Raw genomic sequence first — 27,029 nt, forward strand, 5'->3', positions numbered from 1 at the left:
GATTCAATCCCTGTCACTGACCGAAGGTCAATCCCTGTTACTGATTCAGGCTCAATCCCTGTCACTGACTGAGGGTCTATCCCTGTCACAGACTGCGATTCAATCCCTGTCACTGTCTGAGATTCAATCCCTGTCACTGTCTGAGATTCAATCCCTGTCACTGACTGAGGTTCAATCCCTGTCACAGACTGAGATTCAATCCCTGTTACTGTCTGAGATTCAATCCCTGTCATTGACTGAGGTTCAAACCCTGTCACTGACTGAGATTCAATCACTGTCACTGACTGAGGTGCAATCCCTGTCACAGACTGAGATTCAATCCCTGCCACTGACTGAGGTTCAATCCCTGTCACTGACGGAGGTTCAATCCCTGTCACGGACTGAGGGTCAATCCCGGTCACTGACTGAGGTTCAATCCCTGTCACTTACTGAGGCTCAATCCCTGTCACTGACTTAGGCTCAAACCCTGTCACTGACGGAGGCTCAATCCCTGACACTGACTGCGATTCAATCCCTGTCACAGACTGAGATTCAATCCCTGTCACTGACTGAGATTCATTCCCTGTCACTGTCTGAGGGTCAATCCCAGTCACTGACTGAGATTCAATCCCTGTTACGAACTGAGATTCAATCCCTGTCACTGACTGAGGCTCAATCCTTGTCACTGACTGAGATTCAATCCCTGTCACTGCCTAAGGTTCAATCCCTGTCACTGAATGAGATTCAATCCCTGTCACTTATTGAGATTCAATTCCTGTCACTGTCTGAGGTTCAATCCCTGTCACTGATGGAGGCTCAATACCAGTCACTGACTGAGGATCGATCCCTGTCACTGATTGAGGCTCAATCCCTGACACTGACTGCGATTCAATCCCTGTCACAGACTGAGCTTGAATTCCTGTCACAGACTGAGGTTCAATCCCACTCACTGACTGAGATTCAATCACTGTCACTGACTGAGGTTCAATTCCAGTCACTGATTGAGATTCAATCCCTGTCACTGACTGAGGTTCAATCCCTGTCAGTGACTAAGGCTCAATCCCTGTCACTGATTGAGATGAAATCCCTGTTACTGATTGAGATTCAATCCCTGTCACTGACCGAAGCTCAATCCCTGTTACTGATTCAGGCTCAATCCCTGTCACTGACTGTGGGTCTATCCCTGTCACCGACTGCGATTCAATCCCTGTCACTGTCTGAGATTCAATCCCTGTCACTGCCTGAGGTTCAAACCCTGTCACTGACTGAGATTCAATCACTGTCACTGACTGAGGTTCAATCCCTGTCACAGACTGAGATTCAATCCCTGCCACTGACTGAGGTTCAATCCCTGTCACTGACGGAGGTTCAATCCCTGTCACGGACTGAGGGTCAATCCCGGTCACTGACTGAGGTTCAATCCCTGTCACTTACTGAGGCTCAATCCCTGTCACTGACTTAGGCTCAAACCCTGTCACTGACGGAGGCTCAATCCCTGACACTGACTGCGATTCAATCCCTGTCACTGTCTGAGGTTCAATCCCTGTCACTGTCTGAGATTCAATCCCTGTCACTGACTGAGGTTCAATCCCTGTCACTGACTAAGGTTCAATCCCTGTCACTTACTGAGGTTCAATCCCTGTCACTGACTGAGGTTCAGTCCCTGTCACTGTCTGAGTTTCAATCCCTGTCACTGACTTAGGTTCAATCACTGTCACTGAAGGAGGTTCAATCCCTGTCACTGATTGAGATTCAATTCCTGTCACTCTCTGAGGTTCAATCCCTGTCTCTGACTGAGATTCAATCCTACTTAACTAACTGAGATTCAATCCCTGCCACTGACTGAGGTTCAATCCCTGTCGCTGACTGAGGGTCAATCCCTGTCACTGACGGAGGTTCAATCCCTGTCACTGTCTGAGGCTCAATCCCTGTCACAGACTGAGGCTCAATCCCTGTCACTGACTGAGATTCAATCCCTGTCACTGTCTGAGTGTCAAACCCTGTCACTGTTTGAGATTCAATCCCAGACACTGATTGAGATTCAATCCCTGTCACTGACTGAGATTCACTTCCTGTCACTGAATGAGATTCAATCCCTTTCACTGACTGAGGTTCAATCCCTGTCACTGGCTGAGATTCAATCCCTGTCACTGACTGAGGGTCAATCCCTGTCACTGACGGAGGATCAATCCCTGTCCATGACTGAGGGTCAATCACTATCACTGACTGAGGTCCAATCCCTGTCACTGACTGAGGGTCAATCCCTGTCACTGACTGAGATTCACTTCCTGTCACTGAATGAGATTCAATCCCTTTCACTGACTGATGATCAATCCCTTTCACTGACTGAGGTTCAATCCCTGTCACTGACTGAGGTTCAATCCCTGTCACTGTCTGAGGCTCAATCCCTGTCACAGACTGAGGCTCAATCCCTTTCACTGACTGTGATTCAATCCCTGTCACTGTCTGAGTGTCAAACCCTGTCACTGTTTGAGATTCAATCCCTGTCACTGACTGAGATTCACTTCCTGTCACTGAATGAGATTCAATCCCTGTCACTGTCTGAGATTCAATCCCTGTCACTGCCTAAGGTTCAATCCCTGTCACTGACGGAGGTTCAATCCCTGTCACTTATTGAGATTCAATTCCTGTCACTGTCTGAGGTTCAATCCCTGTCACTGCCTGAGAATCAATACGTGTCACGGATTGAGGCTCAATGCCTGTCACTGACTGAGGCTCAATCCCTGTCACTGACTGAGGCTCAATCCCTGACACTGACTGAGGCTCAATCCCTGACACTGACTGCGATTCAATCCCTGTCACTGTCTGAGATTCATTTCCTGTCACTGAATGAGAGTCAATCCCTGTCACTGACTGAGGGTCAATCCCTGTCACTATTTGAGGCTCAATCCCTGTCACTGACTGAGATTCAATTCCTGTCACTGATTGAGTTGCAGTACCTGTCACTGTCTGAGATTCAATCCCTGTTACAGACTGAAGCTCAATCCCTGTTACTGATTGAGGCTCAATCCCTGTCACTTACTGAGATACAATCCCTGTCACTGACTGAGAGTCAATCACTGTCACAGACTGAGATTGAATCCCTGTCACTGACTGAGATTCAATCACTGTCACAGACTGAGATTGAATCACTGTCACTGATGGAGGCTCAATCACTGACACTGACTGCGATTCAATCCCTGTCACAGACTGAGCTTGAATTCCTGTCACAGACTGAGGTTCAATCCCACTCACTGACTGAGATTCAATCCCTGTCACAGACTGAGCTTGACTTCCTGTCACAGACTGAGGTTCAATCCCACTCACTGACTGAATTTCAATCCCTGTCACTGATGGAGGTTCAATCCCTGTCACTGATGGAGGTTCCATCCCTGTCACTGACTGAGATTCAATCCCTGTCACAGACTGAGATTCAATCCCTGTCACTGACTGAGATTCATTCCCTGTCACTGTCTGAGGGTCAATCCCAGTCACTGACTGAGATTCAATCCCTGTTACGAACTGAGATTCAATCCCTGTCACTGACTGAGGCTCAATCCTTGTCACTGACTGAGATTCAATCCCTGTCACTGTCTGAGGGTCAGTCCAAGTCAATGACTTGGATTCAATTGCAGTCACTAACTGAGATTCAATCCCTGTCACTGACTGACGTTCAATCCCTGTTACTGATTCAGGCTCAATCCCTGTCACTGACTGAGGGACTATCCCTGTCACTGACTGAGATTCAATCCCTGTCACTGTCTGAGTATCAAACCCTGTCACTGTTTGAGATTCAATCCCAGTCACTGATTGAGATTCAATCCCTGTCACTGACTGAGATTCAATCCCTGTCACTGACTGAGGTTCAATCCCTGTCACTGACTGAGATTCAATCACTGTCACTGACTGAGGTTCAATCCCTGTCACAGACTGAGATTCAATCCCTGTCACTGTCTGAGGTTCAATCCCTGTCACTGTCTGAGATTCAATCCCTGTCACTGACTGAGGTTCAATCCCTGTCACTGACTAAGGTTCAATCCCTGTCACAGACTGAGATTCAATCCCTGTCACTGTCTGAGTTTCAATCCCTGTCACTGACTTAGGTTCAATCCCTGTCACTGGCTGAGATTCAATTCCTGTCACTCTCTGAGGTTCAATCCCTGTCTCTGACTGAGATTCAATCCTACTTAACGAACTTAACGACTGCGATTCAATCCCTGTCACTGAATGAGAATCAATCCCTGTTACTTATTGAGATTCAATTCCTGTCACTGTCTGAGGTTCAATCCCTGTCACTGACTGAGAATCAATATGTGTCACGGATTGAGGCTCAATGCCTGTCACTGAGTGAGGCTAAACCATGTCACTGACTGAGGCTCAATCCCTGTCACTGACTGAGGCTCAATCCCTGACACTGACTGCGATTCAATCCCTGTCACTGTCTGAGGTTCAATCCCTGTCACTGTCTGAGATTCACTTCCTGTCACTGAATGAGATTCAATCCCTGTCACTGCCTGAGGGTCAATCCCTGTCACTATTTGAGGCTCAATCCCTGTCACTGACTGAGATTCAATTCCTGTCACTGATTGAGTTTCAGTACCTGTCACTGTCTGAGATTCAATCCCTGTTACAGACTAAAGCTCAATCCCTGTTACTGATTGAGGTTCAATCCCTGTCACTTACTGAGATACAATCCGTGTCACTGACTGAGATTCAATCACTGTCACCGACTGAAATTCAATCCCTGTCACTGATGGAGGCTCAATCCCAGTCACTGACTGAGGATCAATCCCTGTCACTGATTGAGGCTCAATCCCTGACACTGACTGCGATTCAATCCCTGTCACAGACTGAGCTTGAATTCCTGTCATAGACTGAGGTTCAATCCCACTCACTGACTGAGATTCAATCCCTGTCTCTGACTGAGGTTCAATCCCTGTCACTGACTGAGATTCAATCCCTGTCACTGACTGAATTTCAATCCCTGTCACTGATGGAGGTTCAATCCCTGTCACTGATGGAGATTCCATCCCTGTCACTGACTGAGATTCAATCCCTGTCACAGACTGAGATCCAATCCCTGTCACTGACTGAGATTCATTCCCTGTCACTGTCTGAGGGTCAATCCCAGTCACTGACTGAGATTCAATCCCTGTCACGAACTGAGATTCAATCCCTGTCACTGACTGAGGCTCAATCCTTGTCACTGACTGAGATTCAATCCCTGTTACTGTCTGAGATTCAATCCCTCTCGTTGACTGAGTTTCAATCCCTGTCACTGACTGAGATTCAATCACTGTCACTGACTGAGGTTCAATCCCTGTCACAGACTGAGATTCAATCCCTGTCACTGACTGAGGTTCAATCCCTGTCACTGACGGAGGTTCAATCCCTGTCATTGACTGAGGGTCAATCACGGTCGCTGACTGAGGTACAATCCCTGTCACTGACGGAGGTTCAATCCCTGTCACTGACTGAGGGTCAATCCCTGTCTCTGACTGAGATTCAATCCCTGTCACTGTCGGAGGGTCAATGCCAGTCACACACTAAGATTCAATTCCTGTCACTGACTGAGGTTCAATTCCTGTCACACACTAAGATTCAATCCCTGTCACAGACTGAGGTTCAATCCCTGTCACTGACGGAGGTTCAATCACTGTCATTGACTGAGGGTCAATCCCGGTCTCTGACTAAGGTTCAATCCCTGTCACTTACTGAGGTTCAATCATTGTCACAGACTGAGATTCAATCCCTGTCACTGTCTGAGATTCAATCACTGTCACTGACTGAGATTCAATCCCTGTTACTGTGTAAGGGTCAATGCCAGTCACTGACTGAGATTGAATCGCTGTCACTAACTGAGATTCAATCCCTGTCACTGACTGAGGTTCAATTCCTGTCACAAACTAAGATTCAATCCCTGTCACTGACTGAGGGTCAATCCCGGTAACTGACTAAGGTTCAATCCCTGTCACCTACTGATGTTCAATCCCTGTCACAGACTGAGATTCAATCCCTGTCACTGACTGAGAGTCAATCACTGTCACAGACTGAGATTGAATCCCTGTCACTGACTGAGATTCAATCACTGTCACAGACTGAGATTGAATCACTGTCACTGATGGAGGCTCAATCCCTGACACTGACTGCGATTCAATCCCTGTCACAGACTGAGCTTGAATTCCTGTCACAGACTGAGGTTCAATCCCACTCACTGACTGAGATTCAATCCCTGTCACAGACTGAGCTTGACTTCCTGTCACAGACTGAGGTTTAATCCCACTCACTGACTGAATTTCAATCCCTGTCACTGATGGAGGTTCAATCCCTGTCACTGATGGAGGTTCCATCCCTGTCACTGACTGAGAGTCAATCCCTGTCACTGTCTGAGGGTCAATCCCAGTCACTGACTGAGATTCAATCCCTGTTACGAACTGAGATTCAATCCCTGTCACTGACTGAGGCTCAATCCTTGTCACTGACTGAGATTCAATCCCTGTCACTGTCTGAGGGTCAGTCCAAGTCAATGACTTTGATTCAATTGCAGTCACTAACTGAGATTCAATCCCTGTCTCTGACTGACGTTCAATCCCTGTTACTGATTCAGGCTCAATCCCTGTCACTGACTGAGGGACTATCCCTGTCACTGACGGCGATTCAAACCCTGTCACTGTCTGAGATTCAATCCCTGTCACTGACTGAGGTTCAATCCCTGTCACAGACTGAGATTCAATCCCTGTCACTGTCTGAGATTCAATCCCTGTCACTGACTGAGGTTCAATCCCTGTCTCTGACTGAGATTCAGTCCCTGTCACTGACTGAAGTTCAATTACTGTCACAGACTGAGATTCAATCCCTGTCACTGACTGAGGTTCAATCCCTGTCACTGACGGAGGTTCAATCCCTGTCACTGACTGAGGGTCAATCCCGGTCGCTGACTGAGGTTCAATCCCTGTCACTTACTGAGGCTCAATCCCTGTCACTGACTGAGGTTCAGTCCCTGTCACTTACTGAGGCTCAATCCCTGTCACTGACGGAGGTTCAATCCCTGTCACTGACTGAGGGTCAATCCCTGTCTCTGACTGAGATTCAATCCCTGTCACTGTCGGAGGGTCAATGCCAGTCACACACTAAGATTCAATCCCTGTCACTGACTGAGGTTCAATCCCTGTCTCTGACGGAGGTTCAATCACGGTCACTGACTGAGGGTCAATCCCGGTCTCTGACTAAGGTTCAATCCCTGTTACTTACTGAGGTTCAATCCCTGTCACAGACTGAGATTCAATCCCTGTCACTGTCTGAGATTCAATCCCTGTCACTGCCTAAGGTTCAATCCCTGTCACTGAATGAGATTCAATCCCTGTCACTTATTGAGATTCAATTCCTGTCACTGTCTGAGGTTCAATCCCTGTCACTGACTGAGAATCAATATGTGTCACAGATTGAGGCTCAATGCCTGTCACTGACTGAGGCTCAAACCCTGTCACTGACTGAGGCTCAATCCCTGTCACTGACTGAGGCTCAATCCCTGACACTGACTGCGATTCAATCCCTGTCACTGTCTGATGTTCAATCCCTGTCACTGTCTGAGATTCACTTCCTGTCACTGAATGAGATTCAATCCCTGTCACTGCCTGAGGGTCAATCCCTGTCACTATTTGAGGCTCAATCCCTGTCACTGACTGAGATTCAATTCCTGTCACTGATTGAGTTGCAGTACCTGTCACTGTCTGAGATTCAATCCCTGTTACAGACTAAAGCTCAATCCCTGTTACTGATTGAGGCTCAATCCCTGTCACTTACTGAGATACAATCCCTGTCACTGACTGAGATTCAATCACTGACACAGACTGAAGCTCAATCCCTGTCACTGAGGGAGGCTCAATCCCAGTCACTGACTGAGGATCGATCCCTGTCACTGATTGAGGCTCAATCCCTGACACTGACTGCGATTCAATCCCTGTCACAGACTGAGCTTGAATTCCTGTCACAGACTGAATTTCAATCCCTGTCACTGATGGAGGTTCAATCCCTGTCACTGATGGAGATTCCATCCCTGTCACTGACTGAGATTCAATCCCTGTCACAGACTGAGATCCAATCCCTGTCACTGACTGAGATTCATTCCCTGTCACTGTCTGAGGGTCAATCCCAGTCACTGACTGAGATTCAATCCCTGTCACGAACTGAGATTCAATCCCTGTCACTGACTGAGGCTCAATCCTTGTCACTGACTGAGATTCAATCCCTGTTACTGTCTGAGATTCAATCCCTGTCATTGACTGAGTTTCAATCCCTGTCACTGACTGAGATTCAATCACTGTCACTGACTGAGGTTCAATCCCTGTCACAGAGTGAGATTCAATCCCTGCCACTGACTGAGGTTCAATCCCTGCCACTGACTGAGGTTCAATCCCTGTCATGGACTGAGGGTCAATCCCTATCACTGACTGACGTACAATCCCTGTCACTGCCAGAGATTCAATCCCTGCCACTGACTGAGGTTCAATCCCTGCCACTGACTGAGGTTCAATCACTGTCACTGACTGAGGTTCAATCCCTGTCACAGAGTGAGATTCAATCCCTGCCACTGACTGAGGTTCAATCCCTGCCACTGACTGAGGTTCAATCCCTGTCACGAACTGAGATTCAATCCCTGTCATTGACTGAGTTTCAATCCCTGTCACTGACTGAGATTCAATCACTGTCACTGACTGAGATTCAATCCCTGTCACTGACTGAGGTTCAATCCCTGTCACTGTCTGAGATTCAATCCCTGTCACTAACTGAGGTTCAATCCCTGTCACTGATTGAGATTCAATCCCTGTCACTGACTGAGATTCAATTCCTGTCACTGATTGAGATTCAATCACTGTCACTGACTGAGGATCAATCCCTGTCACTGACTGAGATTCAATTTAAGTCACTGACTGAGATTCAATCCCTGTCACTGACTGAGATTAAATTCCTGTAGTTCACTGAGATTCAATCGCTGTGACTGACTGAGATTCAATAAGTTTCACGGATTGAGGCTCAATCCCTGTCACTGACTGAGGCTCAAACCCTGTCACGGACTGAGGCTCAATCCGTGTTACGGATTGAGGCTCAATCGCTGTCACTGACTGTGGCTGAATCCCTGTCACTGACGGAGATTCAATCCCTGTCACTGACTAAGGTTTAATCCCTGTCACAGACTAAGATTCAATCCCAGTTACTGACTGAGTTTCAATCCCAGTCACTGATTGAGATTCAATCCCTGTCACTGACTGAGGTTCAATCCCTGTCACTGACTAAGGCTCAATCCCTGTCACTGATTGAGATGAAATCCCTGTTACTGATTGAGATTAAATCCCTGTCACTGACCGAAGCTCAATCCCTGTTACTGATTCAGGCTCAATCCCTGTCACTGACTGAGGGTCTATCCCTGTCACAGACTGCGATTCAATCCCTGTCACTGACTGAGGCTCAATCCCTGACACTGACTGCGATTCAATCCCTGTCACTGTCTGAGGTTCAATCCCTGTCACAGACTGAGGCTCAATCCCTGTCACTGACTTCGGCTCAAACCCTGTCACTGACTGAGGCTCAATCCCTGACACTGACTGCGATTCAATCCCTGTCACTGTCTGAGTTTCAATCCCTGTCACTGTCTGAGATTCAATCCCTGTCACTGACTGAGGTTCAATCCCTGTCACTGACTAAGGTTCAATCCCTGTCACTTACTGAGGTTCAATCCCTGTCACAGACTGAGATTTAATCCCTGTCACTGTCTGAGTTTCAATCCCTGTCACTGACTTAGGTTCAATCACTGTCACTGAAGGAGGTTCAATCCCTGTCACTGATTGAGATTCAATTCCTGTCACTCTCTGAGGTACAATCCCTGTCTCTGACTGAGATTCAAGCCCTGTCACTGACTAAAATTCAATCCCTGTCACTGACGGAGGTTCAATCCCTGTCACTGACTGAGATTATACCCTATCACTGTCTGAGATTCAATCCATGTCACTGACTGAGGTTCAATCCCTGTCACTGGCTGAGATTCAATCCCTGGAACTGACTGAGGGTCAATCCCTGTCACTGACGGAGGATCAATCCCTGTCCATGACTGAGGGTCAATCACTGTCACTGACTGAGGTCCAATCCCAGTCACTGTCTGATGATCAATCCCTTTCACTGACTGAGGTTCAATCCCTGTCGCTGACTGAGGGTCAATCCCTGTCACTGACGGAGGTTCAATCCATGTCACTGTCTGAGGCTCAATCCCTGTCACAGACTGAGGCTCAATCCCTGTCACTGACTGAGATTCAATCCCTGTCACTGTCTGAGTGTCAAACCCTGTCACTGTTTGAGATTCAATCCCAGTCACTCATTGAGATTCAATCCCTGTCACTGACTGAGATTCACTTCCTGTCACTGAATGAGATTCAATCCCTGTCACTGACTGAGGTTCAATCCCTGTCACTGGCTGAGATTCAATCCCTGTCACTGACTGAGGGTCAATCCCTGTCACTGACGGAGGATCAATCCCTGTCCATGACTGAGGGTCAATCACTGTCACTGACTGAAGTCCAATCCCTGTCACTGACTGAGGTTCAATCCCTGTCACTGACTGAGGCTCAATCCCTGTCACAGACTGAGGCTCAATCCCTGTCACTAACTGAGATTCAATCCCTGTCACTGTCTGAGTGTCAAACCATGTCACTGTTTGAGATTCAATCCCAGTCACTGATTGAGATTCAATCCCTGTCACTGACTGAGATTCACTTCCTGTCACTGAATGAGATTCAATCCCTGTCACTGACTGAGGTTCAATCCCTGTCACTGACTGAGATTCAATCACTGTCACTGACTGAGGTTCAATCCCTGTCACAGACTGAGATTCAATCCCTGTCACTGACTGAGGTTCAATCCCTGTCACTGACGGAGTTTCAATCCCTGTCACTGACTGAGGGTCAATCCCGGTCACTGACTGAGGTTCAATCCCTGCCACTTGCTGAGGCTCAATCCCTGTCACTGACTGAGGCTCAATCCCTGTCTCTGACTGAGATTCAATCCCTGTCACTGTCGGAGGGTCAATGCCAGTCACTGACTGAGATTGAATCCCTGTCACTAACTGAGATTCAATTCCTGTCACTGACTGAGATTCAATCCCTGTCACTGTCCGAGGGTCAATGCCAGTCACTGACTGAGATTGAATCCCTGTCACTAACTGAGATTCAATCCCTGTCACTGACTGAGGTTCATTTCCTGTCACACACTAAGATTCACACACTAAGACTGAGGTTCAATCCTTGTCTCTGACTGAGATTCAATCCCATTTAACTAACTGAGATTCAATCCCTGCCACTGACTGAGGTTCAATCCCTGTCACTGATGGAGGTTCAATCCCTGTCTCTGATTGAGATTCAATCCCTGTCACAGACTGAGGTTCAATCCCTGTCATTGACTGAGGTTCAATCCATGTCATTGACTGAGGTACAATTTCTGTCACTGACTGAGATTCAATCCCTGTCACGGACTGCGATTCAATAGCAGTCACTGACTGAGATACAATCTCTGTCACTGACTGAGATTCAATCCCTGTCACTGTCTGAGGTTCAATCCCTGTCACTGACTGAGAATCAATATGTGTCACGGATTGAGGCTCAATGCCTGTCACTGACTGAGGCTCAAACCCTGTCACTGACTGAGGCTCAATCCCTGTCACTGACTGAGGCTCAATCCCTGACACTGACTGCGATTCAATCCCTGTCACTGTCTGAGGTTCAATCCCTGTCACTGTCTGAGATTCACTTCCTGTCACTGAATGAGATTCAATCCCTGTCACTGCCTGAGGGTCAATCCCTGTCACTATTTGAGGCTCAATCCCTGTCACTGACTGAGATTCAATTCCTGTCACTGATTGAGTTGCAGTACCTGTCACTTATTGAGATTCAATCCCTGTTACAGACTAAAGCTCAATCCCTGTTACTGATTGAGGCTCAATCCCTGTCACTTACTGAGATACAATCCCTGTCACTGACTGAGATTCAATCACTGTCACAGACTGAAACTCAATCCCTGTCACTGATGGAGGCTCAATCCCAGTCACTGACTGTGGATCGATCCCTGTCACTGATTGAGGCTCAATCCCTGACACTGACTGCGATTCAATCCCTGTCACAGACTGAGCTTGAATTCCTGTCACAGACTGAGGTTGAATCCCACTCACTGACTGAGGTTCAATCCCTTTCACTGACTGAGATTCAATCCCTGTCACTGACTGAATTTCAATCCCTGTCACTGATGGAGGTTCAATCCCTGTCACTGATGGAGATTCCATCCCTGTCACTGACTGAGATTCAATCCCTGTAACAGACTGAGATCCAATCCCTGTCACTGACTGCGATTCATTCCCTGTCACTGTCTGTGGGTCAATCCCAGTCACTGACTGAGATTCAATCCGTGTCACGAACTGAGATTCAATCCCTGTCACTGACTGAGGCTCAATCCTTGTCACTGACTGAGATTCAATCCCTGTTACTGTCTGAGATTCAATCCCTGTCATTGACTGAGGTTCAATCCCTGTCACTGACTGAGATTCAATCACTGTCACTGACTGAGTTTCAATCCCTGTCACAGAGTGAGATTCAATCCCTGCCACTGACTGAGGTTCAATCCCTGTCACTGAGGGAGGTTCAATCCCTGTCACGGACTGAGGGTCAATCCCTATCACTGACTGACGTTCAATCCCTGTCACTGCCAGAGATTCAATCCCTATCACTGGCTGAGATTCAATCCCTGTCACTGACTGAGGTTCAATCCCTGTCACTGTCTGAGATTCAATCCCTGTCACTAACTGAGGTTCAATCCCTGTCACTGATTGAGATTCAATCCCTGTCACTGACTGAGATTCAATTCCTGTCACTGAATGAGATTCAATTTAAGTCACTGATTGAGATTCAATCCCTGTCACTGACTGAGATTAAATTCCTGTAGTTCACTGAGATTCAATCCCTGTCACTGACTGAGATTCAATACGTGTCACGGATTGAGGCTCAATCCCTGTCACTGACTGAGGCTCAAACCCTGTCACGGACTGAGGCTCAATCCCTGTCACGGATTGAGGCTCAATCGCTGTCACTGACTGTGGCTGAATCCCTGTCACTGACGGAGATTCAATCCCTGTCACTGACTGAGGTTTAATCCCTGTCACAGACTAAGATTCAATCCCAGTTACTGACTGAGTTTCAATCCCAGTCACTGATTGAGATTCAATCCCTGTCACTGACTGAGGTTCAATCCCTGTCACTGACTAAGGCTCAATCCCTGTCACTGATTGAGATTCAATCCCTGTTACTGATTGAGATTCAATCCCTGTCACTGACCGTAGCTCAATCCCTGTCACTGATTCAGGCTCAATCACTGTCACTGACTGAGGGTCTATCCCTGTCACAGACTGAGATTCAATCCCTGTTACTGTCTGAGATTCAATCCCTGTCATTGACTGAGGTTCAATCACTGTCACTGACTGAGATTCAATCACTGTCACTGACTGAGGTTCAATCCCTGTCACAGACTGAGATTCAATCCCTGCCACTGACTGAGGTTCAATCCCTGTCACTGACGGAGGTTCAATCCCTGTCACGGACTGAGGGTCAATCCCGGTCACTGACTGAGGTTCAATCCCTGTCACTTACTGAGGCTCAATCCCTGTCACTGACTGAGGCTCAATCCCTGTCTCTGACTGAGATTCAATCCCTGTCACTGTCTGAGGGTCAATCCCTGTCACTGACTGAGGCTCAAACCCTGTCACTGACTGAGGCTCAATCCCTGACACTGACTGCGATTCAATCCCTGTCACTGTCTGAGGTTCAATCCCTGTCACTGTCTGAGATTCAATCCCTGTCACTGACTGAGGTTCAATCCATGTCACTTTCTGAGATTCAATTCCTGTCACTGACTGAGATACAATCCCTGTCACAGACTGAGCTTGACTTCCTGTCACAGACTGAGTTTCAATCCCACTCACTGACTGAATTTCAATCCCTGTCACTGATGGAGGTTCAATCCCTGTCACTGATGGAGGTTCCATCCCTGTCACTGACTGAGATTCAATCCCTGTCACAGACTGAGATTCAATCCCTGTCACTGACTGAGATTCATTCCCTGTCACTGTCTGAGGGTCAATCCCAGTCACTAACTGAGATTCAATCCCTGTCACTGACTGACGTTCAATCCCTGTTACTGATTCAGGCTCAATCCCTGTCACTGACTGAGGGACTATCCCTGTCACTGACGGTGATTCAAACCCTGTCACTGACTGAGATTCAATCACTGTCACTGACTGAGGTTCAATCCCTGTCACAGACTGAGATTCAATCCCTGTCACTGACTAAGGTTCAATCCCTGTCACTGACGGAGGTTCAATCCCTGTCACTGACTGTGGGTCAATCCCGGTCGCTGACTGAGGTTCAATCCCTGTCATTTACTGAGGCTCAATCCCTGTCACTGACTGAGGTTCAGTCCCTGTCACTTACTGAGGCTCAATCCCTGTCACTGACGGAGGTTCAATCCCTGTCACTGACTGAGGGTCAATCCCTGTCTCTGACTGAGATTCAATCCCTGTCACTGTCGGAGGGTCAATGCCAGTCACACACTAAGATTGAATCCCTGTCACTGACTGAGGTTCAATTCCTGTCACACACTAAGATTCAATCCCTGTCACAGACTGAGGTTCAATCCCTGTCACTGACGGAGGTTCAATCCCGGTCACTGACTGAGGGTCAATCCCGGTCTCTGACTAAGGTTCAATCCCTGTTACTTACTGAGGTTCAATCATTGTCACAGACTGAGATTCAATCCTTGTCACTGTCTGAGATTCAATCCCTGTCACTGCCTAAGGTTCAATCCCTGTCACTGAATGAGATTCAATCCCTGTCACTTATTGAGATTCAATTCCTGTCACTGTCTGAGGTTCAATCCCTGTCACTGACTGAGAATCAATATGTGTCACGGATTGAGGCTCAATGCCTGTCACTGACTGAGGCTCAAACCCTGTCACTGACTGAGGCTCAATCCCTGTCACTGACTGAGGCTCAATCCCTGACACTGACTGCGATTCAATCCCTGTCCCTGTCTGAGGTTCAATCCCTGTCACTGTCTGAGATTCACTTCCTGTCACTGAATGAGATTCAATCCCTGTCACTGCCTGAGGGTCAATCCCTGTCACTATTTGAGGCTCAATCCCAGTCACTGACTGAGATTCAATTCCTGTCACTGATTGAGTTGCAGTACCTGTCACTGTCTGAGATTCAATCCCTGTTACAGACTAAAGCTCAATCCCTGTTACTGATTGAGGCTCAATCCCTGTCACTTACTGAGATACAATCCCTGTAACTGACTGAGATTCAATCACTGTCACAGACTGAAGCTCAATCCCTGTCACTGATGGAGGCTCAATCCCAGTCACTGACTGAGGATCGATCCCTGTCACTGATTGAGGCTCAATCCCTGACACTGACTGAGATTCAATCCCTGTCACTGACTGAGGTTCAATCCCTGTCACTGACTGAGATTCAATTCCTGTCACTGACTGAATTTCAAGCCCTGTCACTGATGGAGATTCCATCACTGTCACTGACTGAGATTCAATCCCTGTCACGAACTGAGATTCAATCCCTGTCACTGGCTGAGGCTCAATACTTGTCACTGACTGAGTTTCAATCCCTGTTACTGTCTGAGATTCAATCCCTGTCATTGATTGAGGTTCAATCCCTGTCACTGACTGAGATTCAATCACTGTCACTGACTGAGGTTCAATCCCTGTCACAGAGTGAGATTCAATCCCTGCCACTGACTGAGGTTCAATCCCTGTCACTGACTGAGGTTCAATCCCTGTCACGGACTGAGGGTCAATCCCTATCACTGACCGACGTTCAATCCCTGTCACTGCCAGAGATTCAATCCCTATCACTGACTGAGATTCAATCCCTGTCACTGACTGAGGTTCAATCCCTGTCACTGTCTGAGATTCAATCCCTGTCACTAACTGAGGTTCAATCCCTGTCACTTGATTGAGATTCAATCCCTGTCACTGACTGAGATTCAATTCCTGTCACTGAATGAGATTCAATCACTGTCACTGACTGAGGATCAATCCCTGTCACTGACTGAGATTCAATTTAAGTCACTGATTGAGATTCAATCCCTGTCACTGACTGAGATTAAATTTCTGTAGTTCACTGAGATTCAATCCCTGTCACTGACTGAGATTCAATTTCTGTAACTGACTGAGATTCAATCCCTGTCACTGACTGATGCTCAAACCCTGTCACGGACTGAGGATCAATCCCTGTCACAGATTGAGGCTCAATCGCTGTTACTGACTGTGGCTGAATCCCTGTCACTGATTGAGATTCAATCCCTGTCACTGACTGAGGTTCAATCCCTGTCACTGACTAAGGCACAATCCCTGTCACTGATTGAGATTCAATCCCTGTTACTGATTGAGATTCAATCCCTGTCACTGACCGAAGCTCAATCCCTGTTACTGATTCAGGCTCAATCCCTGTCACTGACTGAGGGTCTATCCCTGTCACAGACTGCGATTCAATCCCTGTCACTGTCTGAGATTCAATCCCTGTCACTGACTGAGGTTCAATCCCTGTCACAGACTGAGATTCAATCCCTGTTACTGTCTGAGATTCAATCCCTGTCATTGACTGAGGTTCAAACCCTGTCACTGACTGAGATTCAATCACTGTCACTGACTGAGGTTCAATCCCTGTCACTGACTGAGATTCAATCCCTGCCACTGACTGAGGTTCAATCCCTGTCACTGATGGATGTTCAATCCCTGTCACTAATTGTGATGCAATCCCTGTCACTAACTGAGATTCAATCCCTGTCACTGTCTGAGGGTCAATCCCAGTCACTGACTGAGGTTCAATCCCTGTCACTGACTGAGGCTTAATCCCTGTCACTGACTGTGGCTGAATCCCTGTCACTGACTGAGGTTCAATCCCTGTCACTGACTGAGGTTCAATCCCTGTCACTGACTGAGATTCAATTTCTGTAACTGACTGAGATTCAATCCCAGTCACTGAATGCGATTCAATCCGTATCACTGACTGAGTTTCATTCTAAGTCACTGATTGATATTCAATCCCTGGCATTGACTGAGTGTCACTCCCTGTAACTATTTGAAGCTCAATCCCTGTCACTGAATGAGATTCAATCCCTGTCACTGACTGAAGTTCAAAACCTGTCACTGACTGAGATTCAATTTCTGTAACTGACTGAGATTCAATCCCTGTTACTGACTGAGGTTAAATCCCTGTCACTGACTGAGGGTCAATCCCTGTCACTGACTGAGGTTCAATTCCTGTCACTAACTCAGGCTCAATGCCTCTCACTGATTGAGATTCAATCCCTGTCACTGACTGAGGGTCAATCCCAGGAACTATTTGAGGCTCAATCCCTGTCACTGAATGAGATTCAATCCCTGTCACTGACTGAGGGTCAATCCCTGTTACTGATTGAGGTTCAATCCCTGTTACTGACTGAGGCTCAATCCCTGTTACTGATTGAGGTTCAATCCCTGTCACTGACTGAGGGACAATCCCTGTCACTGACAGAGATTCAATATGTGTCACTGACTGAGGTTCAATCCCTGTCACTGACTGTGATTCAATCCCAGTCACTGACTCAGGTTCAATCCTTGTCACTGACTGAGGTTCAATCCCAGTCACTGATTGAGATTCAATCTCTGTCACTGACTCAGGTTCAATCCTTGTCACTGACTGAGGTTCAATCCCAGTCACTGATTGAGATTCAATCTCTGTCACTGACTAAGGTTCAATCCCAGTCACTGACTGAGGTTCAATCCCTGTCACTGTCTGAGATCCAATTCCGGCCACTGACATGAGATTCAATCCCCGTCACTGACTGAGTTCCATCCCTGTCACAGACTGAGATTCAATCCCTGTCACTGCCTGAGATTCAATCCCTGTCACTGCCTGAGATTCAATCCCTGTCACTGACTAAGTTTCAATCCCTATCAGTGATGGATGTTCAATCCCTGTCACTGACTGAGATTCAATCCCTGTCACTAACTGTGATTCAATCCCTATCACTAACTGAGATTCAATCCCTGTCACTGTCTGAGGGTCAATCCCAGTCACTGACTGAGATTCAATCCCTGGCAATGACTGAGGGTCAATCCCTGTAAATATTTGAGGCTCAATCCCTGTCACTCAATGAGATTCAATCCCTCTTACTGATTGAGGCTCAATCCCTGTCACTGACTGATGGTCAATACCTGTCACTGACTGAGATACAATATGTGTCACTGACTAAGGTTCAATCCCTGTCATTGACTGCGGGTCAAACGCTGTCACTGACTGAGGTTCAATTCCTGTCACTGACTGAGGCTCAATCCCTGTCACTGATTGAGATTCAATCTCTGTCACTGACAAAGGTTCAATCCCTGTCACGAACTGAGATTCAATCCCTGGCACTAACTGAGATTCAATTCCAGTCACTGGTTGAGATTCAATCCCTGTCACTGAATGAGGTTCAATCCCTGTCACTGACTGAGAGTCAATCCCTGGCACTGACTGAGATTCACTTCCTGTGACTGATTGAGATTCAATCCCTGTCACTGACAGAGGGTGAATCCCTGAGACTATTTGAGGCTCAATCCCTGTCACTGACTGAGATTCAATAAGTGTCACGGTTTGAGGCTCAATCCCTGTCACTGACTGAGGCTCAATCCCTGTAACTGACTATGGCTGAATCCCTGTCACTGACTGAGATTCAATCCCTGTCACTGACTGAGGTTAAATCCCTGTCACTGACAGAGATACGATATGTGTCACTGACTGAGGTTCAATCCCTGTCACTGACTGTGATTCAATCCCAGTCACTGACTCAGGTTCAATCCTTGTCACTGACTGAGGTTCAAACCCAGTCACTGATTGAGATTCAATCTCTGTCACTGACTAAGGTTCAATCCCAGTCACTGACTGAGGTTCAATCCCTGTCACTGTCTGAGATCCAATTCCGGTCACTGACATGAGATTCAATCCCGGTCACTGACTGAGTTCCATCCCTGTCACAGACTGAGATACAATCCCTGTCACTGCCTGAGATTCAATCCCTGTCACTGACTAAGGTTCAATCCCTGTCACTGACTGAGTTTCAATCCCTGTCACTGAATGAGATTCAATCCCTGTCACTGACTGCGATTCAATCCCAGTCACTGACTGAGTTTCAATCGCAGTCACTGATTGAGATTCAATCCCTGTCACTGACTGCGATTCAATCCCAGTCACTGACTGAGTTTCAATCGCAGTCACTGATTGAGATTCAATCCCTGTCACTGACTGAGGCTCAATCCCTGTCATTGATTGAGATTCAATCCCTGTCACTGACTGAGGGTCAATCCCTGGAACTATTTGAGGCTCAATCCCTGTCACTGAATGAGATTCAATCCCTGTCACTGACTGAGGGTCAATCCCTGTTACTGATTGAGGTTCAATCCCTGTCACTGACTGAGGGTCAATCCCTGTCACTGACAGAGATACAATATGTGTCACTGACTGAGGTCCAATCCCTGTCACTGACTGTGATTCAATCCCAGTCACTGACTCAGGTTCAATCCCTGTCAATGTCTGAGGTTCAATCCCTGTCTCTGACTGAGATTCAATTTCTGTAACTGACTGAGATTCAATTTCTGTAACTGACTGAGATTCAATCCCAGTCACTGACTGCGATTCAATTCCTATCATTGACTGAGTTTCATTCCAAGTCACTGATTGAGATTCAATTCCTGTCACTGACTGAGGTTCAATCCCTGTCACTTACTTAGATTCAATTCCTGTCACTGAATGAGATTAAATCCCTGTCACTGACTGAGGTTCAAACCCTGTCACTGACTGAGATTCAATTCCAGTCACTGATTTAGATTCAATCCCTGTCACGAACTGAGTTGCAATTCCTACCATTGACTGAGATTCAATCCCTGACACTGACTGAGCTTCACTTCCTGTCACTGATTCAGATTCAATCCCTGTCACTGACTGAGATTCAATACGTGTCACGGATTGAGGCTCAATTCCTGTCATTGACTGAGGTTCAATCCCTGTCACTGACTGAGGTTCAATCCCTGTCACTGACTGAGATTCAATCACTGTCAATGATTGACGTTTAATCCCTGTCACAGACTGAGATTCAATTCCTGTCACTGTCTGAGGTTGAATCCCTGCCACTGACTGAGGCTCACACCCTGTCACTGACTGAGTTTCAATACTAGTCACTGATTGAGATTCAATCACTGTCACTGACTGAGGTTCAATCTCTGTCACTGACTGAGGCTCAATCCCTGTCAATGATCGAGATTCAATCCCTGTCACTGACTGAAGCTCAATCCCTGTTACTGATTCAGGCTCAATCCCTGTCACTGACTGAGGTTCAGTCCCTGTCACAGACTGAGATTCAATCCCTGTCACTGTCTGAGATTCAATCCCTGTCACTGACTGAGGTTCAATCCCTGTCACTGACTGAGATTCAATCACTGTCACTGACTGAGGTTCAATCCCTGTCACTGACTGAGGGTCAATCCCGGTCACTGACTGAGGTTCAATCCCTGTCACTTACTGAGGCTCAATCCCTGTCACTGACTGAGGCTCAATCACTGTCACTGTCTGAGATTCAATCCCTGTCACTGTGTAAGGGTCAATGCCAGTCACTGACTGAGATTGAATCGCTGTCACTAACTGGGATTCAATCCCTGTCACTGACTGAGGTTCAATTCCTGTCACAAACTAAGATTCAATCCCTGTCACTGACTGAGGGTCAATCCCGGTCACTGACTAAGGTTCAATCCCTGTCACTTACTGAGGTTCAATCCCTGTCACAGACTGAGATTCAATCCCTGTCACTGTCTGAGATTCAATCCCTGTCACTGCCTAAGGTTCAATCCCTGTCACTGACGGAGGTTCAATCCCTGTCACTGACGGAGGTTCAATCCCTGTCACTGTCTGAGGTTCAATCCCTGTCACTGACTGAGAATCAATACGTGTCACGGATTGAGGCTCAATACCTGTCACTAACTGAGGCTCAAACCCTGTCACTGACTGAGGCTCAATCCCTGTCACTGACTGAGGCTCAATCCCTGACACTGACTGCGATTCAATCCCTGTCACTGTCTGAGGTTCAATCCCTGTCACTGTCTGAGATTCATTTCCTGTCACTGAATGAGATTCAATCCCTGTCACTGACTGATGGTCAATCCCTGTCACTATTTGAGGCTCAATCCCTGTCACTGACTGAGATTCAATTCCTGTCACTGATTGAGTTGCAGTACCTGTCACTGTCTGAGATTCAATCCCTGTTACAGACTGAAGCTCAATCCCTGTTACTGATTGAGGCTCAATCCCTGTCACTTACTGAGATACAATCCCTGTCACTGACAGAGAGTCAATCACTGTCACAGACTGAGATTGAATCCCTGTCACTGACTGACATTCAATCACTGTCACAGACTGAGATTGAATCCCTGTCATTGATGGAGGCTCAATCCCTGACACTGACTGCGATTCAATCCCTGTCACAGGCTGAGCTTGAATTCCTGTCACAGACTGAGGTTCAATCCCACTCACTGACTGAGATTCAATCCCTGTCACAGACTGAGCTTGACTTCCTGTCACAGACTGAGGTTCAATCCCACTCACTGACTGAATTTCAATCCCTGTCACTGATGGAGGTTCAATCCCTGTCACTGATGGAGGTTCCATCCCTGTCACTGACTGAGATTCAATCCCTGTCACAGACTGAGATTAAATCCCTGTCACTGACTGAAATTCATTCCCTGTCACTGACTGAGATTCATTCCCTGTCACTGTCTGAGGGTCAAGCCCAGTCACGAACTGAGATTCAATCCCTGTCACTGTCTGAGGGTCAGTCCAAGTCAATGACTTGGATTCAATTGCAGTCACTAACTGAGATTCAATCCCTGTCACTGACTGACGTTCAATCCCTGTTACTGATTCAGGCTCAATCCCTGTCACTGACTGAGGGAATATCCCTGTCACTGACGGCGATTCAAACCCTGTCACTGTCTGAGATTCAATCCCTGTCACTGACTGATGTTCAATCCCTGTCACAGACTGAGATTCAATCCCTGTTACTGTCGGAGATTCAATCCCTGTCACTGACTGAGGTTCAATCCCTGTCACTGACTGAGATTCAATCACTGTCACTGACTGAGGTTCAATCCCTGTCACAGACTGAGATTCAATCCCTGTCACTGACTGAGGTTCAATCCCTGTCACTGACGGAGGTTCAATCCCTGTCACTGACTGAGGGTCAATCCCAGTCGCTGACTGAGGTTCAATCCCTGTCACTTACTGAGGCTCAATCCCTGTCACTGACTGAGGTTCAGTCCCTGTCACTTACTGAGGCTCAATCCCTGTCACTGACGGAGGTTCAATCCCTGTCTCTGACTGTGATTCAATCCCTGTCACTGTCGGAGGGTCAATGCCAGTCACACACTAAGATTCAATCCCTGTCACTGACTGAGGTTCAATTCCTGTCACACACTAAGATTCAATCCCTGTCACAGACTGAGGTTCAATCCCTGTCACTGACGGAGGTTCAATCCCGGTCACTGACTGAGGGTCAATCCCAGTCTCTGACTAAGGTTCAATCCCTGTCACTTACTGAGGTTCAATCATTGTCAAAGACTGAGATTTCATCCCTGTCACTGTCTGAGATTCAATCCCTGTCACTGCCTAAGGTTCAATCCCTGTCACTGAATGAGATTCAATCCCTGTCACTTATTGAGATTCAATTCCTGTCACTGTCTGAGGTTCAATCCCTGTCACTGACTGAGAATCAATATGTGTCACGGATTGAGGCTCAATGCCTGTCACTGACTGAGGCTCAAACCCTGTCACTGACTGAGGCTCAATCCCTGACACTGACTGCGATTCAATCCCTGTCACTGTCTGAGGTTCAATCCCTGTCACTGTCTGAGATTCACTTCCTGTCACTGAATGAGATTCAATCCCTGTCACTGCCTGAGGGTCAATCCCTGTCACTATTTGAGGCTCAATCCCTGTCACTGACTGAGATTCGATTCCTGTCACTGATTGGGTTGCAGTACCTGTCACTGTCTGAGATTCAATCCCTGTTACAGACTAAAGCTCAATCCCTGTTACTGATTGAGGCTCAATCCCTGTCACTTACTGAGATACAATCCCTGTAACTGACTGAGATTCAATCACTGTCACAGACTGAAGCTCAATCCCTGTCACTGATGGAGGCTCAATCCCAGTCACTGACTGAGGATCGATCCCTGTCACTGATTGAGGCTCAATCCCTGACACTGACTGCGATTCAATCCCTGTCACAGACTGAGCTTGAATTGCTGTCACAGACTGAGGTTCAATCCCACTCACTGACTGAGATTCAATCCCTGTCACTGACTGAGGTTCAATCCCTGTCACTGACTGAGATTCAATTCCTGTCACTGACTGAATTTCAAGCCATGTCACTGATGGAGATTCCATCACTGTCACTGACTGAGATTCAATCCCTGTCACGAACTGAGATTCAATCCCTGTCACTGGCTGAGGCTCAATACATGTCACTGACTGAGTTTCAATCCCTGTTACTGTCTGAGATTCAATCCCTGTCATTGATTGAGGTTCAATCCCTGTCACTGACTGAGATTCAATCACTGTCACTGACTGAGGTTCAATCCCTGTCACAGAGTGAGATTCAATCCCTGCCACTGACTGAGGTTCAATCCCTGTCACTGACGGAGGGTCAATCCCTGTCACGGACTGAGGGTCAATCCCTATCACTGACCGACGTTCAATCCCTGTCACTGCCAGAGATTCAATCCCTATCACTGACTGAGATTCAATCCCTGTCACTGACTGAGGTTCAATCCCTGTCACTGTCTGAGATTCAATCCCTGTCACTAACTGAGGTTCAATCCCTGTCACTGATTGAGATTCAATCCCTGTCACTGACTGAGATTCAATTCCTGTCACTGAATGAGATTCAATCACTGTCACTGACTGAGGATCAATCCCTGTCACTGACTGAGATTCAATTTAAGTCACTGATTGAGATTCAATCCCTGTCACTGACTGAGATTAAATTTCTGTAGTTCACTGAGATTCAATCCCTGTCACTGACTGAGATTCAATTTCTGTAACTGACTGAGATTCAATCCCTGTCACTGACTGATGCTCAAACCCTGTCACGGACTGAGGATCAATCCCTGTCACAGATTGAGGCTCAATCGCTGTTACTGACTGTGGCTGAATCCCTGTCACTGATTGAGATTCAATCCCTGTCAACGACTGAGGTTCAATCCCTGTCACTGACTAAGGCACAATCCCTGTCACTGATTGAGATTCAATCCCTGTTACTGATTGAGATTCAATCCCTGTCACTGACCGAAGCTCAATCCCTGTTACTGATTCAGGCTCAATCCCTGTCACTGACTGAGGGTCTATCCCTGTCACAGACTGCGATTCAATCCCTGTCACTGTCTGAGATTCAATCCCTGTCACTGACTGAGGTTCAATCCCTGTCACAGACTGAGATTCAATCCCTGTTACTGTCTGAGATTCAATCCCTGTCATTGACTGAGGTTCAAACCCTGTCACTGACTGAGATTCAATCACTGTCACTGACTGAGGTTCAATCCCTGTCACTGACTGAGATTCAATCCCTGCCACTGACTGAGGTTCAATCCCTGTCACTGATGGATGTTCAATCCCTGTCACTAATTGTGATTCAATCCCTGTCACTAACTGAGATTCAATCCCTGTCACTGTCTGAGATTCAATCCCTGTCACTGACTGAGGTTCAATCCCTGTCACTGACTGAGATTCAATCCCTGTCACAGACTGAGGTTCAATCCCTGTCACTGACGGAGGTTCAATCCCGGTCACTGACTGTGGGTCAATCCCGGTCTCTGACTAAGGTTCAATCCCTGTTACTTACTGAGGTTCAATCATTGTCACAGACTGAGATTCAATCCCTGTCACTGTCTGAGATTCAATCCCTGTCACTGCCTAAGGTTCAATCCCAGTCACTGAATGAGATTCAATCCCTGTCACTGAATGAGATTCAATCCCTGTCACTGTCTGAGGTTCAATCCCTGTCACTGACTGAGAATCAATATGTGTCACGGATTGAGGCTCAATGCCTGTCACTGACTGAGGCTCAAACCCTGTCACTGACTGAGGCTGAATCCCTGTCACTGACTGAGGCTCAATCCCTGACACTGACTGCGATTCAATCCCTGTCACTGTCTGAGGTTCAATCCCTGTCACTGTCTGAGATTCACTTCCTGTCACTGAATGAGATTCAACCCCTGTCACTTATTGAGATTCAATTCCTGTCACTGTCTGAGGTTCAATCCCTGTCACTGACTGAGAATCAATACATGTCACGGATTGAGGCTCAATGCCTGTCAATGACTGAGGCTCAAACCCTGTCACTGACTGAGGCTCAATCCCTGTTACTGATTGAGATTCAATCCCTGTCACTGACCGAAGTTCAATCCCTGTCACTGATTCAGGCTCAATCCCTGTCACTGACTGAGGGTCTATCCCTGTCACAGACTGAGATTCAATCCCTGATACTGTCTGAGATTCAATCCCTGTCATTGACTGAGGTTCAAACCCTGTCACTGACTGAGATTCAATCACTGTCACTGACTGAGGTTCAATCCCTGTCACAGACTGAGATTCAATCCCTGCCACTGACTGAGGTTCAATTCCTGTCACTGATTGAGTTGCAGTACCTGTCACTGTCTGAGATTCAATCCCTGTTACAGACTGAAGCTCAATCCCTGTTACTGATTGAGGCTCAATCCCTGTCACTTACTGAGATACAATCCCTGTCACTGACTGAATTTCAATCCCTGTCACTGACTGAGATTCAATCACTGTCACTGACTGAGATTGAATCACTGTCACTGATGGAGGATCAATCCCTGACACTGACTGCGATTCAATCCCTGTCACAGACTGAGCTTGAATTCCTGTCACAGACTGAGGTTCAATCCCACTCACTGACTGAGATTCAATCCCTGTCACTGTCTGAGGTTCAATCCCTGTCACTGACTGAGAATCAATATGTGTCATGGATTGAGGCTCAATGCCTGTCACTGACTGAGGCTCAAACCCTGTCACTGACTGAGGCTCAATCCCTGTCACTGACTGAGGCTCAATCCCTGACACTGACTGCGATTCAATCCCTGTCAGTGTCTGAGGTTCAATCCCTGTCACTGTCTGAGATTCACTTCCTGTCACTGAATGAGATTCAATCCCTGTCACTGCCTGAGGGTCAATCCCTGTCACTATTTGAGGCTCAATCCCTGTCACTGACTGAGATTCAATTCCTGTCACTGATTGAGTTGCAGTACCTGTCACTGCCTGAGATTCAATCCCTGTTACAGACTAAAGCTCAATCCCTGTTACTGATTGAGGCTCAATCCCTGTCACTTACTGAGATACAATCCCTGTAACTGACTGAGATTCAATCACTGTCACAGACTGAAGCTCAATCCCTGTCACTGATGGAGGCTCAATCCCAGTCACTGACTGAGGATCGATCCCTGTCACTGATTGAGGCTCAATCCCTGACACTGACTGCAATTCAATCCCTGTCACAGACTGAGCTTGAATTGCTGTCACAGACTGAGGTTCAATCCCACTCACTGACTGAGATTCAATCCCTGTCACTGACTGAGGTTCAATCCCTGTCACTGACTGAGATTCAATTCCTGTCACTGACTGAATTTCAAGCCCTGTCACTGATGGAGATTCCATCACTGTCACTGACTGAGATTCAATCCCTGTCACTGTCTGAGATTCAATCCCTGTCATTGATTGAGGTTCAATCCCTGTCACTGACTGAGATTCAATCACTGTCACTGACTGAGGTTCAATCCCTGTCACAGAGTGAGATTCAATCCCTGCCACTGACTGAGGTTCAATCCCTGTCACTGACTGAGATTCAATTCCTGTCACTGAATG

The sequence above is a fragment of the Chiloscyllium plagiosum genome, unplaced genomic scaffold (assembly GCF_037043375.1).
Source record: "Chiloscyllium plagiosum isolate Xiang-an unplaced genomic scaffold, Cpla_swu_hap1 HiC_scaffold_37, whole genome shotgun sequence".
Taxonomy (NCBI): Eukaryota; Metazoa; Chordata; class Chondrichthyes; order Orectolobiformes; family Hemiscylliidae; genus Chiloscyllium; species Chiloscyllium plagiosum.